Source organism: Leiobunum rupestre, chromosome 1 (genome assembly GCF_980474605.1).
Source record: "Leiobunum rupestre chromosome 1, qqLeiRupe1.1.hap1, whole genome shotgun sequence".
In the NCBI taxonomy this organism is placed as follows: domain Eukaryota; kingdom Metazoa; phylum Arthropoda; class Arachnida; order Opiliones; family Sclerosomatidae; genus Leiobunum; species Leiobunum rupestre.
This window is the reverse complement of record NC_143384.1, coordinates 63,660,002-63,674,475: the sequence shown is the minus strand read 5'-3', so window position 1 is coordinate 63,674,475 and position 14,474 is coordinate 63,660,002. Positions and strand designations below refer to the sequence as shown.

The 14,474-nt window shown below is 39.6% G+C and overlaps 15 non-coding genes across 15 annotated transcripts; all 15 read right to left on the bottom strand.

Moving 5' to 3' along the window:
* Positions 1 to 835: 835 nt before the first annotated feature.
* Positions 836 to 908, bottom strand: TRNAK-CUU (transfer RNA lysine (anticodon CUU)). Its single transcript has one exon. It is a non-coding gene; the product is annotated as a tRNA-Lys (tRNA).
* Positions 909 to 1,784: 876 nt separating this feature from the next.
* TRNAK-CUU (transfer RNA lysine (anticodon CUU)) lies at positions 1,785 to 1,857 on the bottom strand. The gene has a single exon. It is a non-coding gene; the product is annotated as a tRNA-Lys (tRNA).
* An 875-nt stretch (positions 1,858 to 2,732) lies between these two features.
* On the bottom strand, positions 2,733 to 2,805 carry TRNAK-CUU (transfer RNA lysine (anticodon CUU)). The gene has a single exon. It is a non-coding gene; the product is annotated as a tRNA-Lys (tRNA).
* An 876-nt stretch (positions 2,806 to 3,681) lies between these two features.
* Positions 3,682 to 3,754, bottom strand: TRNAK-CUU (transfer RNA lysine (anticodon CUU)). Its single transcript has one exon. It is a non-coding gene; the product is annotated as a tRNA-Lys (tRNA).
* Positions 3,755 to 4,630: 876 nt separating this feature from the next.
* Positions 4,631 to 4,703, bottom strand: TRNAK-CUU (transfer RNA lysine (anticodon CUU)). Its single transcript has one exon. It is a non-coding gene; the product is annotated as a tRNA-Lys (tRNA).
* An 876-nt stretch (positions 4,704 to 5,579) lies between these two features.
* Positions 5,580 to 5,652, bottom strand: TRNAK-CUU (transfer RNA lysine (anticodon CUU)). Its single transcript has one exon. It is a non-coding gene; the product is annotated as a tRNA-Lys (tRNA).
* An 876-nt stretch (positions 5,653 to 6,528) lies between these two features.
* Positions 6,529 to 6,601, bottom strand: TRNAK-CUU (transfer RNA lysine (anticodon CUU)). Its single transcript has one exon. It is a non-coding gene; the product is annotated as a tRNA-Lys (tRNA).
* An 876-nt stretch (positions 6,602 to 7,477) lies between these two features.
* TRNAK-CUU (transfer RNA lysine (anticodon CUU)) lies at positions 7,478 to 7,550 on the bottom strand. The gene has a single exon. It is a non-coding gene; the product is annotated as a tRNA-Lys (tRNA).
* Positions 7,551 to 8,426: 876 nt separating this feature from the next.
* On the bottom strand, positions 8,427 to 8,499 carry TRNAK-CUU (transfer RNA lysine (anticodon CUU)). Its single transcript has one exon. It is a non-coding gene; the product is annotated as a tRNA-Lys (tRNA).
* An 876-nt stretch (positions 8,500 to 9,375) lies between these two features.
* TRNAK-CUU (transfer RNA lysine (anticodon CUU)) lies at positions 9,376 to 9,448 on the bottom strand. Its single transcript has one exon. It is a non-coding gene; the product is annotated as a tRNA-Lys (tRNA).
* An 876-nt stretch (positions 9,449 to 10,324) lies between these two features.
* On the bottom strand, positions 10,325 to 10,397 carry TRNAK-CUU (transfer RNA lysine (anticodon CUU)). The gene has a single exon. It is a non-coding gene; the product is annotated as a tRNA-Lys (tRNA).
* Positions 10,398 to 11,273: 876 nt separating this feature from the next.
* Positions 11,274 to 11,346, bottom strand: TRNAK-CUU (transfer RNA lysine (anticodon CUU)). Its single transcript has one exon. It is a non-coding gene; the product is annotated as a tRNA-Lys (tRNA).
* An 876-nt stretch (positions 11,347 to 12,222) lies between these two features.
* On the bottom strand, positions 12,223 to 12,295 carry TRNAK-CUU (transfer RNA lysine (anticodon CUU)). The gene has a single exon. It is a non-coding gene; the product is annotated as a tRNA-Lys (tRNA).
* An 876-nt stretch (positions 12,296 to 13,171) lies between these two features.
* On the bottom strand, positions 13,172 to 13,244 carry TRNAK-CUU (transfer RNA lysine (anticodon CUU)). Its single transcript has one exon. It is a non-coding gene; the product is annotated as a tRNA-Lys (tRNA).
* Positions 13,245 to 14,120: 876 nt separating this feature from the next.
* On the bottom strand, positions 14,121 to 14,193 carry TRNAK-CUU (transfer RNA lysine (anticodon CUU)). Its single transcript has one exon. It is a non-coding gene; the product is annotated as a tRNA-Lys (tRNA).
* Between the last annotated feature and the right edge of the window lie 281 nt (positions 14,194 to 14,474).

The window sequence follows — 14,474 nt, the reverse complement described above, 5'->3', positions numbered from 1 at the left end:
AAACGGACAACGAAATTTAAAAATTTTAGTTTTCTTCAAACAGGCTTCCCTCTTAAACTGTGGCTTCAACAGAGGCTCTTTAGGTTAAAACCCTCAAGCTTTACCGACTAAGCTATCCTGGCTCTTCCAGCGCTCATCTTCTTGAAAATTGCGGATTATTTCTTTTTATTCATTTTCTTCTGTTAATATATTAAAAGCCCTTTTTATTCATATGTTAAAAAAGGAACGTCATTATGATTGAAAGTTTCCACCTTGGCAACTTACGCTGACTAGGAATTGAGGCGTCCATTAGTTATCCAGCGTCTTGGAAGCATAAATTAGAGGATTTTATGAGGGTGGAGACTCTGACGATCATCGGGCTGTGGAGATATAACTACCGCGTGAATTTTGCCGTCAGTATGGGGCACTCGGAGAGCCCAAACTGAACAAGGTTTTATAACGACGTAAGAACTGGCTAAGGTCTTAATGCAGCACACAAAATTTCCCGTGGGAAACCGTCATTGGTTGGCCTTTAAGTGCGGTTTTAATTATCAGACCACCCAAGAAAGTCAGGTTCGATTCATTTTTTTAAAAACATGAAAAACAGTTTCTATGCAATAGAAAAAAAAATTAAAAGATTTTTATACAACATTTTTTATTTAAATTCCAGTATGGGCAACGAGTAACAACGAAAAGGACTCTGACTATATATCATTTTAAACAACGCCTGGCGAACAGACGTAAGTAGTTCAATATTAAGATTTGGAAATAAATAACTTCCGCTTTTTTTCAAGGTCACGAATTTATCGCAAACCACATCCGTCGAACGTTTCTTAACTTCCCGCAAAAGGTTAAGCACCCGAACTGGGGCTCGAACCCAGGACCGTTAGGTTAAGAGCCTAACGCTCTACCGACTGAGCTACACGGGCGACCCTCTGCGGGCAAAATCGTAACGTCACAACATTCAATAAAACGGACAACGAAATTTAAAAATTTTAGATTTCTTCAAACAGGCTTCCCTCTTAAACTGTGGCTTCAACAGAGGCTCTTTAGGTTAAAACCCTCAAGCTTTACCGACTAAGCTATCCTGGCTCTTCCAGCGCTCATCTTCTTGAAAATTGCGGATTATTTCTTTTTATTCATTTTCTTCTGTTAATATATTAAAAGCTGTTTTTATTCATATGTTAAAAAAGGAACGTCATTATGATTGAAAGTTTCCACCTTGGCAACTGGCGCTGACTAGGAATTGAGGCGTCCATTAGTTATCCAGCGTCTTGGAAGCATAAATTAGAGGATTTTATGAGGGTGGAGACTCTGACGATCATCGGGCTGTGGAGATATAACTACCGCGTGAATTTTGCCGTCAGTATGGGGCACTCGGAGAGCCCAAACTGAACAAGGTTTTATAACGACGTAAGAACTGGCTAAGGTCTTAATGCAGCACACAAAATTTCCCGTGGGAAACCGTCATTGGTTGGCCTTTAAGTGCGGTTTTAATTATCAGACCACCCAAGAAAGTCAGGTTCGATTCATTTTTTTAAAAACATGAAAAACAGTTTCTATGCAATAGAAAAAAAAATTAAAAGATTTTTATACAACATTTTTTATTTAAATTCCAGTATGGGCAACGAGTAACAACGAAAAGGACTCTGACTATATGTCATTTTAAACAACGCCTGGCGAACAGACGTAAGTAGTTCAATATTAAGATTTGGAAATAAATAACTTCCGCTTTTTTTCAAGGTCACGAATTTATCGCAAACCACATCCGTCGAACGTTTCTTAACTTCCCGCAAAAGGTTAAGCACCCGAACTGGGGCTCGAACCCAGGACCGTTAGGTTAAGAGCCTAACGCTCTACCGACTGAGCTACACGGGCGACCCTCTGCGGGCAAAATCGTAACGTCACAACATTCAATAAAACGGACAACGAAATTTAAAAATTTTAGATTTCTTCAAACAGGCTTCCCTCTTAAACTGTGGCTTCAACAGAGGCTCTTTAGGTTAAAACCCTCAAGCTTTACCGACTAAGCTATCCTGGCTCTTCCAGCGCTCATCTTCTTGAAAATTGCGGATTATTTCTTTTTATTCATTTTCTTCTGTTAATATATTAAAAGCCCTTTTTATTCATATGTTAAAAAAGGAACGTCATTATGATTGAAAGTTTCCACCTTGGCAACTGGCGCTGACTAGGAATTGAGGCGTCCATTAGTTATCCAGCGTCTTGGAAGCATAAATTAGAGGATTTTATGAGGGTGGAGACTCTGACGATCATCGGGCTGTGGAGATATAACTACCGCGTGAATTTTGCCGTCAGTATGGGGCACTCGGAGAGCCCAAACTGAACAAGGTTTTATAACGACGTAAGAACTGGCTAAGGTCTTAATGCAGCACACAAAATTTCCCGTGGGAAACCGTCATTGGTTGGCCTTTAAGTGCGGTTTTAATTATCAGACCACCCAAGAAAGTCAGGTTCGATTCATTTTTTTAAAAACATGAAAAACAGTTTCTATGCAATAGAAAAAAAATTAAAAGATTTTTATACAACATTTTTTATTTAAATTCCAGTATGGGCAACGAGTAACAACGAAAAGGACTCTGACTATATGTCATTTTAAACAACGCCTGGCGAACAGACGTAAGTAGTTCAATATTAAGATTTGGAAATAAATAACTTCCGCTTTTTTTCAAGGTCACGAATTTATCGCAAACCACATCCGTCGAACGTTTCTTAACTTCCCGCAAAAGGTTAAGCACCCGAACTGGGGCTCGAACCCAGGACCGTTAGGTTAAGAGCCTAACGCTCTACCGACTGAGCTACACGGGCGACCCTCTGCGGGCAAAATCGTAACGTCACAACATTCAATAAAACGGACAACGAAATTTAAAAATTTTAGATTTCTTCAAACAGGCTTCCCTCTTAAACTGTGGCTTCAACAGAGGCTCTTTAGGTTAAAACCCTCAAGCTTTACCGACTAAGCTATCCTGGCTCTTCCAGCGCTCATCTTCTTGAAAATTGCGGATTATTTCTTTTTATTCATTTTCTTCTGTTAATATATTAAAAGCCCTTTTTATTCATATGTTAAAAAAGGAACGTCATTATGATTGAAAGTTTCCACCTTGGCAACTGGCGCTGACTAGGAATTGAGGCGTCCATTAGTTATCCAGCGTCTTGGAAGCATAAATTAGAGGATTTTATGAGGGTGGAGACTCTGACGATCATCGGGCTGTGGAGATATAACTACCGCGTGAATTTTGCCGTCAGTATGGGGCACTCGGAGAGCCCAAACTGAACAAGGTTTTATAACGACGTAAGAACTGGCTAAGGTCTTAATGCAGCACACAAAATTTCCCGTGGGAAACCGTCATTGGTTGGCCTTTAAGTGCGGTTTTAATTATCAGACCACCCAAGAAAGTCAGGTTCGATTCATTTTTTTAAAAACATGAAAAACAGTTTCTATGCAATAGAAAAAAAAATTAAAAGATTTTTATACAACATTTTTTATTTAAATTCCAGTATGGGCAACGAGTAACAACGAAAAGGACTCTGACTATATGTCATTTTAAACAACGCCTGGCGAACAGACGTAAGTAGTTCAATATTAAGATTTGGAAATAAATAACTTCCGCTTTTTTTCAAGGTCACGAATTTATCGCAAACCACATCCGTCGAACGTTTCTTAACTTCCCGCAAAAGGTTAAGCACCCGAACTGGGGCTCGAACCCAGGACCGTTAGGTTAAGAGCCTAACGCTCTACCGACTGAGCTACACGGGCGACCCTCTGCGGGCAAAATCGTAACGTCACAACATTCAATAAAACGGACAACGAAATTTAAAAATTTTAGATTTCTTCAAACAGGCTTCCCTCTTAAACTGTGGCTTCAACAGAGGCTCTTTAGGTTAAAACCCTCAAGCTTTACCGACTAAGCTATCCTGGCTCTTCCAGCGCTCATCTTCTTGAAAATTGCGGATTATTTCTTTTTATTCATTTTCGTCTGTTAATATATTAAAAGCCCTTTTTATTCATATGTTAAAAAAGGAACGTCATTATGATTGAAAGTTTCCACCTTGGCAACTGGCGCTGACTAGGAATTGAGGCGTCCATTAGTTATCCAGCGTCTTGGAAGCATAAATTAGAGGATTTTATGAGGGTGGAGACTCTGACGATCATCGGGCTGTGGAGATATAACTACCGCGTGAATTTTGCCGTCAGTATGGGGCACTCGGAGAGCCCAAACTGAACAAGGTTTTATAACGACGTAAGAACTGGCTAAGGTCTTAATGCAGCACACAAAATTTCCCGTGGGAAACCGTCATTGGTTGGCCTTTAAGTGCGGTTTTAATTATCAGACCACCCAAGAAAGTCAGGTTCGATTCATTTTTTTAAAAACATGAAAAACAGTTTCTATGCAATAGAAAAAAAAATTAAAAGATTTTTATACAACATTTTTTATTTAAATTCCAGTATGGGCAACGAGTAACAACGAAAAGGACTCTGACTATATGTCATTTTAAACAACGCCTGGCGAACAGACGTAAGTAGTTCAATATTAAGATTTGGAAATAAATAACTTCCGCTTTTTTTCAAGGTCACGAATTTATCGCAAACCACATCCGTCGAACGTTTCTTAACTTCCCGCAAAAGGTTAAGCACCCGAACTGGGGCTCGAACCCAGGACCGTTAGGTTAAGAGCCTAACGCTCTACCGACTGAGCTACACGGGCGACCCTCTGCGGGCAAAATCGTAACGTCACAACATTCAATAAAACGGACAACGAAATTTAAAAATTTTAGATTTCTTCAAACAGGCTTCCCTCTTAAACTGTGGCTTCAACAGAGGCTCTTTAGGTTAAAACCCTCAAGCTTTACCGACTAAGCTATCCTGGCTCTTCCAGCGCTCATCTTCTTGAAAATTGCGGATTATTTCTTTTTATTCATTTTCTTCTGTTAATATATTAAAAGCCCTTTTTATTCATATGTTAAAAAAGGAACGTCATTATGATTGAAAGTTTCCACCTTGGCAACTGGCGCTGACTAGGAATTGAGGCGTCCATTAGTTATCCAGCGTCTTGGAAGCATAAATTAGAGGATTTTATGAGGGTGGAGACTCTGACGATCATCGGGCTGTGGAGATATAACTACCGCGTGAATTTTGCCGTCAGTATGGGGCACTCGGAGAGCCCAAACTGAACAAGGTTTTATAACGACGTAAGAACTGGCTAAGGTCTTAATGCAGCACACAAAATTTCCCGTGGGAAACCGTCATTGGTTGGCCTTTAAGTGCGGTTTTAATTATCAGACCACCCAAGAAAGTCAGGTTCGATTCATTTTTTTAAAAACATGAAAAACAGTTTCTATGCAATAGAAAAAAAAATTAAAAGATTTTTATACAACATTTTTTATTTAAATTCCAGTATGGGCAACGAGTAACAACGAAAAGGACTCTGACTATATGTCATTTTAAACAACGCCTGGCGAACAGACGTAAGTAGTTCAATATTAAGATTTGGAAATAAATAACTTCCGCTTTTTTTCAAGGTCACGAATTTATCGCAAACCACATCCGTCGAACGTTTCTTAACTTCCCGCAAAAGGTTAAGCACCCGAACTGGGGCTCGAACCCAGGACCGTTAGGTTAAGAGCCTAACGCTCTACCGACTGAGCTACACGGGCGACCCTCTGCGGGCAAAATCGTAACGTCACAACATTCAATAAAACGGACAACGAAATTTAAAAATTTTAGATTTCTTCAAACAGGCTTCCCTCTTAAACTGTGGCTTCAACAGAGGCTCTTTAGGTTAAAACCCTCAAGCTTTACCGACTAAGCTATCCTGGCTCTTCCAGCGCTCATCTTCTTGAAAATTGCGGATTATTTCTTTTTATTCATTTTCGTCTGTTAATATATTAAAAGCCCTTTTTATTCATATGTTAAAAAAGGAACGTCATTATGATTGAAAGTTTCCACCTTGGCAACTGGCGCTGACTAGGAATTGAGGCGTCCATTAGTTATCCAGCGTCTTGGAAGCATAAATTAGAGGATTTTATGAGGGTGGAGACTCTGACGATCATCGGGCTGTGGAGATATAACTACCGCGTGAATTTTGCCGTCAGTATGGGGCACTCGGAGAGCCCAAACTGAACAAGGTTTTATAACGACGTAAGAACTGGCTAAGGTCTTAATGCAGCACACAAAATTTCCCGTGGGAAACCGTCATTGGTTGGCCTTTAAGTGCGGTTTTAATTATCAGACCACCCAAGAAAGTCAGGTTCGATTCATTTTTTTAAAAACATGAAAAACAGTTTCTATGCAATAGAAAAAAAAATTAAAAGATTTTTATACAACATTTTTTATTTAAATTCCAGTATGGGCAACGAGTAACAACGAAAAGGACTCTGACTATATGTCATTTTAAACAACGCCTGGCGAACAGACGTAAGTAGTTCAATATTAAGATTTGGAAATAAATAACTTCCGCTTTTTTTCAAGGTCACGAATTTATCGCAAACCACATCCGTCGAACGTTTCTTAACTTCCCGCAAAAGGTTAAGCACCCGAACTGGGGCTCGAACCCAGGACCGTTAGGTTAAGAGCCTAACGCTCTACCGACTGAGCTACACGGGCGACCCTCTGCGGGCAAAATCGTAACGTCACAACATTCAATAAAACGGACAACGAAATTTAAAAATTTTAGATTTCTTCAAACAGGCTTCCCTCTTAAACTGTGGCTTCAACAGAGGATCTTTAGGTTAAAACCCTCAAGCTTTACCGACTAAGCTATCCTGGCTCTTCCAGCGCTCATCTTCTTGAAAATTGCGGATTATTTCTTTTTATTCATTTTCGTCTGTTAATATATTAAAAGCCCTTTTTATTCATATGTTAAAAAAGGAACGTCATTATGATTGAAAGTTTCCACCTTGGCAACTGGCGCTGACTAGGAATTGAGGCGTCCATTAGTTATCCAGCGTCTTGGAAGCATAAATTAGAGGATTTTATGAGGGTGGAGACTCTGACGATCATCGGGCTGTGGAGATATAACTACCGCGTGAATTTTGCCGTCAGTATGGGGCACTCGGAGAGCCCAAACTGAACAAGGTTTTATAACGACGTAAGAACTGGCTAAGGTCTTAATGCAGCACACAAAATTTCCCGTGGGAAACCGTCATTGGTTGGCCTTTAAGTGCGGTTTTAATTATCAGACCACCCAAGAAAGTCAGGTTCGATTCATTTTTTTAAAAACATGAAAAACAGTTTCTATGCAATAGAAAAAAAAATTAAAAGATTTTTATACAACATTTTTTATTTAAATTCCAGTATGGGCAACGAGTAACAACGAAAAGGACTCTGACTATATGTCATTTTAAACAACGCCTGGCGAACAGACGTAAGTAGTTCAATATTAAGATTTGGAAATAAATAACTTCCGCTTTTTTTCAAGGTCACGAATTTATCGCAAACCACATCCGTCGAACGTTTCTTAACTTCCCGCAAAAGGTTAAGCACCCGAACTGGGGCTCGAACCCAGGACCGTTAGGTTAAGAGCCTAACGCTCTACCGACTGAGCTACACGGGCGACCCTCTGCGGGCAAAATCGTAACGTCACAACATTCAATAAAACGGACAACGAAATTTAAAAATTTTAGATTTCTTCAAACAGGCTTCCCTCTTAAACTGTGGCTTCAACAGAGGCTCTTTAGGTTAAAACCCTCAAGCTTTACCGACTAAGCTATCCTGGCTCTTCCAGCGCTCATCTTCTTGAAAATTGCGGATTATTTCTTTTTATTCATTTTCTTCTGTTAATATATTAAAAGCCCTTTTTATTCATATGTTAAAAAAGGAACGTCATTATGATTGAAAGTTTCCACCTTGGCAACTGGCGCTGACTAGGAATTGAGGCGTCCATTAGTTATCCAGCGTCTTGGAAGCATAAATTAGAGGATTTTATGAGGGTGGAGACTCTGACGATCATCGGGCTGTGGAGATATAACTACCGCGTGAATTTTGCCGTCAGTATGGGGCACTCGGAGAGCCCAAACTGAACAAGGTTTTATAACGACGTAAGAACTGGCTAAGGTCTTAATGCAGCACACAAAATTTCCCGTGGGAAACCGTCATTGGTTGGCCTTTAAGTGCGGTTTTAATTATCAGACCACCCAAGAAAGTCAGGTTCGATTCATTTTTTTAAAAACATGAAAAACAGTTTCTATGCAATAGAAAAAAAAATTAAAAGATTTTTATACAACATTTTTTATTTAAATTCCAGTATGGGCAACGAGTAACAACGAAAAGGACTCTGACTATATGTCATTTTAAACAACGCCTGGCGAACAGACGTAAGTAGTTCAATATTAAGATTTGGAAATAAATAACTTCCGCTTTTTTTCAAGGTCACGAATTTATCGCAAACCACATCCGTCGAACGTTTCTTAACTTCCCGCAAAAGGTTAAGCACCCGAACTGGGGCTCGAACCCAGGACCGTTAGGTTAAGAGCCTAACGCTCTACCGACTGAGCTACACGGGCGACCCTCTGCGGGCAAAATCGTAACGTCACAACATTCAATAAAACGGACAACGAAATTTAAAAATTTTAGATTTCTTCAAACAGGCTTCCCTCTTAAACTGTGGCTTCAACAGAGGCTCTTTAGGTTAAAACCCTCAAGCTTTACCGACTAAGCTATCCTGGCTCTTCCAGCGCTCATCTTCTTGAAAATTGCGGATTATTTCTTTTTATTCATTTTCTTCTGTTAATATATTAAAAGCCCTTTTTATTCATATGTTAAAAAAGGAACGTCATTATGATTGAAAGTTTCCACCTTGGCAACTGGCGCTGACTAGGAATTGAGGCGTCCATTAGTTATCCAGCGTCTTGGAAGCATAAATTAGAGGATTTTATGAGGGTGGAGACTCTGACGATCATCGGGCTGTGGAGATATAACTACCGCGTGAATTTTGCCGTCAGTATGGGGCACTCGGAGAGCCCAAACTGAACAAGGTTTTATAACGACGTAAGAACTGGCTAAGGTCTTAATGCAGCACACAAAATTTCCCGTGGGAAACCGTCATTGGTTGGCCTTTAAGTGCGGTTTTAATTATCAGACCACCCAAGAAAGTCAGGTTCGATTCATTTTTTTAAAAACATGAAAAACAGTTTCTATGCAATAGAAAAAAAAATTAAAAGATTTTTATACAACATTTTTTATTTAAATTCCAGTATGGGCAACGAGTAACAACGAAAAGGACTCTGACTATATGTCATTTTAAACAACGCCTGGCGAACAGACGTAAGTAGTTCAATATTAAGATTTGGAAATAAATAACTTCCGCTTTTTTTCAAGGTCACGAATTTATCGCAAACCACATCCGTCGAACGTTTCTTAACTTCCCGCAAAAGGTTAAGCACCCGAACTGGGGCTCGAACCCAGGACCGTTAGGTTAAGAGCCTAACGCTCTACCGACTGAGCTACACGGGCGACCCTCTGCGGGCAAAATCGTAACGTCACAACATTCAATAAAACGGACAACGAAATTTAAAAATTTTAGATTTCTTCAAACAGGCTTCCCTCTTAAACTGTGGCTTCAACAGAGGCTCTTTAGGTTAAAACCCTCAAGCTTTACCGACTAAGCTATCCTGGCTCTTCCAGCGCTCATCTTCTTGAAAATTGCGGATTATTTCTTTTTATTCATTTTCGTCTGTTAATATATTAAAAGCCCTTTTTATTCATATGTTAAAAAAGGAACGTCATTATGATTGAAAGTTTCCACCTTGGCAACTGGCGCTGACTAGGAATTGAGGCGTCCATTAGTTATCCAGCGTCTTGGAAGCATAAATTAGAGGATTTTATGAGGGTGGAGACTCTGACGATCATCGGGCTGTGGAGATATAACTACCGCGTGAATTTTGCCGTCAGTATGGGGCACTCGGAGAGCCCAAACTGAACAAGGTTTTATAACGACGTAAGAACTGGCTAAGGTCTTAATGCAGCACACAAAATTTCCCGTGGGAAACCGTCATTGGTTGGCCTTTAAGTGCGGTTTTAATTATCAGACCACCCAAGAAAGTCAGGTTCGATTCATTTTTTTAAAAACATGAAAAACAGTTTCTATGCAATAGAAAAAAAAATTAAAAGATTTTTATACAACATTTTTTATTTAAATTCCAGTATGGGCAACGAGTAACAACGAAAAGGACTCTGACTATATGTCATTTTAAACAACGCCTGGCGAACAGACGTAAGTAGTTCAATATTAAGATTTGGAAATAAATAACTTCCGCTTTTTTTCAAGGTCACGAATTTATCGCAAACCACATCCGTCGAACGTTTCTTAACTTCCCGCAAAAGGTTAAGCACCCGAACTGGGGCTCGAACCCAGGACCGTTAGGTTAAGAGCCTAACGCTCTACCGACTGAGCTACACGGGCGACCCTCTGCGGGCAAAATCGTAACGTCACAACATTCAATAAAACGGACAACGAAATTTAAAAATTTTAGATTTCTTCAAACAGGCTTCCCTCTTAAACTGTGGCTTCAACAGAGGATCTTTAGGTTAAAACCCTCAAGCTTTACCGACTAAGCTATCCTGGCTCTTCCAGCGCTCATCTTCTTGAAAATTGCGGATTATTTCTTTTTATTCATTTTCGTCTGTTAATATATTAAAAGCCCTTTTTATTCATATGTTAAAAAAGGAACGTCATTATGATTGAAAGTTTCCACCTTGGCAACTGGCGCTGACTAGGAATTGAGGCGTCCATTAGTTATCCAGCGTCTTGGAAGCATAAATTAGAGGATTTTATGAGGGTGGAGACTCTGACGATCATCGGGCTGTGGAGATATAACTACCGCGTGAATTTTGCCGTCAGTATGGGGCACTCGGAGAGCCCAAACTGAACAAGGTTTTATAACGACGTAAGAACTGGCTAAGGTCTTAATGCAGCACACAAAATTTCCCGTGGGAAACCGTCATTGGTTGGCCTTTAAGTGCGGTTTTAATTATCAGACCACCCAAGAAAGTCAGGTTCGATTCATTTTTTTAAAAACATGAAAAACAGTTTCTATGCAATAGAAAAAAAAATTAAAAGATTTTTATACAACATTTTTTATTTAAATTCCAGTATGGGCAACGAGTAACAACGAAAAGGACTCTGACTATATGTCATTTTAAACAACGCCTGGCGAACAGACGTAAGTAGTTCAATATTAAGATTTGGAAATAAATAACTTCCGCTTTTTTTCAAGGTCACGAATTTATCGCAAACCACATCCGTCGAACGTTTCTTAACTTCCCGCAAAAGGTTAAGCACCCGAACTGGGGCTCGAACCCAGGACCGTTAGGTTAAGAGCCTAACGCTCTACCGACTGAGCTACACGGGCGACCCTCTGCGGGCAAAATCGTAACGTCACAACATTCAATAAAACGGACAACGAAATTTAAAAATTTTAGATTTCTTCAAACAGGCTTCCCTCTTAAACTGTGGCTTCAACAGAGGCTCTTTAGGTTAAAACCCTCAAGCTTTACCGACTAAGCTATCCTGGCTCTTCCAGCGCTCATCTTCTTGAAAATTGCGGATTATTTCTTTTTATTCATTTTCGTCTGTTAATATATTAAAAGCCCTTTTTATTCATATGTTAAAAAAGGAACGTCATTATGATTGAAAGTTTCCACCTTGGCAACTGGCGCTGACTAGGAATTGAGGCGTCCATTAGTTATCCAGCGTCTTGGAAGCATAAATTAGAGGATTTTATGAGGGTGGAGACTCTGACGATCATCGGGCTGTGGAGATATAACTACCGCGTGAATTTTGCCGTCAGTATGGGGCACTCGGAGAGCCCAAACTGAACAAGGTTTTATAACGACGTAAGAACTGGCTAAGGTCTTAATGCAACACACAAAATTTCCCGTGGGAAACCGTCATTGGTTGGCCTTTAAGTGCGGTTTTAATTATCAGACCACCCAAGAAAGTCAGGTTCGATTCATTTTTTTAAAAACATGAAAAACAGTTTCTATGCAATAGAAAAAAAAATTAAAAGATTTTTATACAACATTTTTTATTTAAATTCCAGTATGGGCAACGAGTAACAACGAAAAGGACTCTGACTATATGTCATTTTAAACAACGCCTGGCGAACAGACGTAAGTAGTTCAATATTAAGATTTGGAAATAAATAACTTCCGCTTTTTTTCAAGGTCACGAATTTATCGCAAACCACATCCGTCGAACGTTTCTTAACTTCCCGCAAAAGGTTAAGCACCCGAACTGGGGCTCGAACCCAGGACCGTTAGGTTAAGAGCCTAACGCTCTACCGACTGAGCTACACGGGCGACCCTCTGCGGGCAAAATCGTAACGTCACAACATTCAATAAAACGGACAACGAAATTTAAAAATTTTAGATTTCTTCAAACAGGCTTCCCTCTTAAACTGTGGCTTCAACAGAGGCTCTTTAGGTTAAAACCCTCAAGCTTTACCGACTAAGCTATCCTGGCTTTTCCAGCGCTCATCTTCTTGAAAATTGCGGATTATTTCTTTTTATTCATTTTCGTCTGTTAATATATTAAAAGCCCTTTTTATTCATATGTTAAAAAAGGAACGTCATTATGATTGAAAGTTTCCACCTTGGCAACTGGCGCTGACTAGGAATTGAGGCGTCCATTAGTTATCCAGCGTCTTGGAAGCATAAATTAGAGGATTTTATGAGGGTGGAGACTCTGACGATCATCGGGCTGTGGAGATATAACTACCGCGTGAATTTTGCCGTCAGTATGGGGCACTCGGAGAGCCCAAACTGAACAAGGTTTTATAACGACGTAAGAACTGGCTAAGGTCTTAATGCAGCACACAAAATTTCCCGTGGGAAACCGTCATTGGTTGGCCTTTAAGTGCGGTTTTAATTATCAGACCACCCAAGAAAGTCAGGTTCGATTCATTTTTTTAAAAACATGAAAAACAGTTTCTATGCAATAGAAAAAAAAATTAAAAGATTTTTATACAACATTTTTTATTTAAATTCCAGTATGGGCAACGAGTAACAACGAAAAGGACTCTGACCATATGTCATTTTAAACAACGCCTGGCGAACAGACGTAAGTAGTTCAATATTTGGATTTGGAAATAAATTACTTCCGCTTTTTTTCAAGGTCACGAATTTATCGCAAACCACATCCGTCGAACGTTTCTTAACTTCCCGCAAAAGGTTAAGCACCCGAACTGGGGCTCGAACCCAGGACCGTTAGGTTAAGAGCCTAACGCTCTACCGACTGAGCTACACGGGCGACCCTCTGCGGGCAAAATCGTAACGTCACAACATTCAATAAAACGGACAACGAAATTTAAAAATTTTAGTTTTCTTCAAACAGGCTTCCCTCTTAAACTGTGGCTTCAACAGAGGCTCTTTAGGTTAAAACCCTCAAGCTTTACCGACTAAGCTATCCTGGCTCTTCCAGCGCTCATCTTCTTGAAAATTGCGGATTATTTCTTTTTATTCATTTTCTTCTGTTAATATATTAAAAGCCCTTTTTATTCATATGTTAAAAAAGGAACGTCATTATGATTGAAAGTTTCCACCTTGGCAACTGGCGCTGACTAGGAATTGAGGCGTCCATTAGTTATCCAGCGTCTTGGAAGCATAAATTAGAGGATTTTATGAGGGTGGAGACTCTGACGATCATCGGGCTGTGGAGATATAACTACCGCGTGAATTTTGCCGTCAGTATGGGGCACTCGGAGAGCCCAAACTGAACAAGGTTTTATAACGACGTAAGAACTGGCTAAGGTCTTAATGCAGCACACAAAATTTCCCGTGGGAAACCGTCATTGGTTGGCCTTTAAGTGCGGTTTTAATTATCAGACCACCCAAGAAAGTCAGGTTCGATTCATTTTTTTAAAAACATGAAAAACAGTTTCTATGCAATAGAAAAAAAAATTAAAAGATTTTTATACAACATTTTTTATTTAAATTCCAGTATGGGCAACGAGTAACAACGAAAAGGACTCTGACTATATGTCATTTTAAACAACGCCTGGCGAACAGACGTAAGTAGTTCAATATTAAGATTTGGAAATAAATAACTTCCGCTTTTTTTCAAGGTCACGAATTTATCGCAAACCACATCCGTCGAACGTTTCTTAACTTCCCGCAAAAGGTTAAGCACCCGAACTGGGGCTCGAACCCAGGACCGTTAGGTTAAGAGCCTAACGCTCTACCGACTGAGCTACACGGGCGACCCTCTGCGGGCAAAATCGTAACGTCACAACATTCAATAAAACGGACAACGAAATTTAAAAATTTTAGATTTCTTCAAACAGGCTTCCCTCTTAAACTGTGGCTTCAACAGAGGCTCTTTAGGTTAAAACCCTCAAGCTTTACCGACTAAGCTATCCTGGCTCTTCCAGCGCTCATCTTCTTGAAAATTGCGGATTATTTCTTTTTATTCATTTTCTTCTGTTAATATATTAAAAGCCCTTTTTATTCATATGTTAAAAAAGGAACGTCATTATGATTG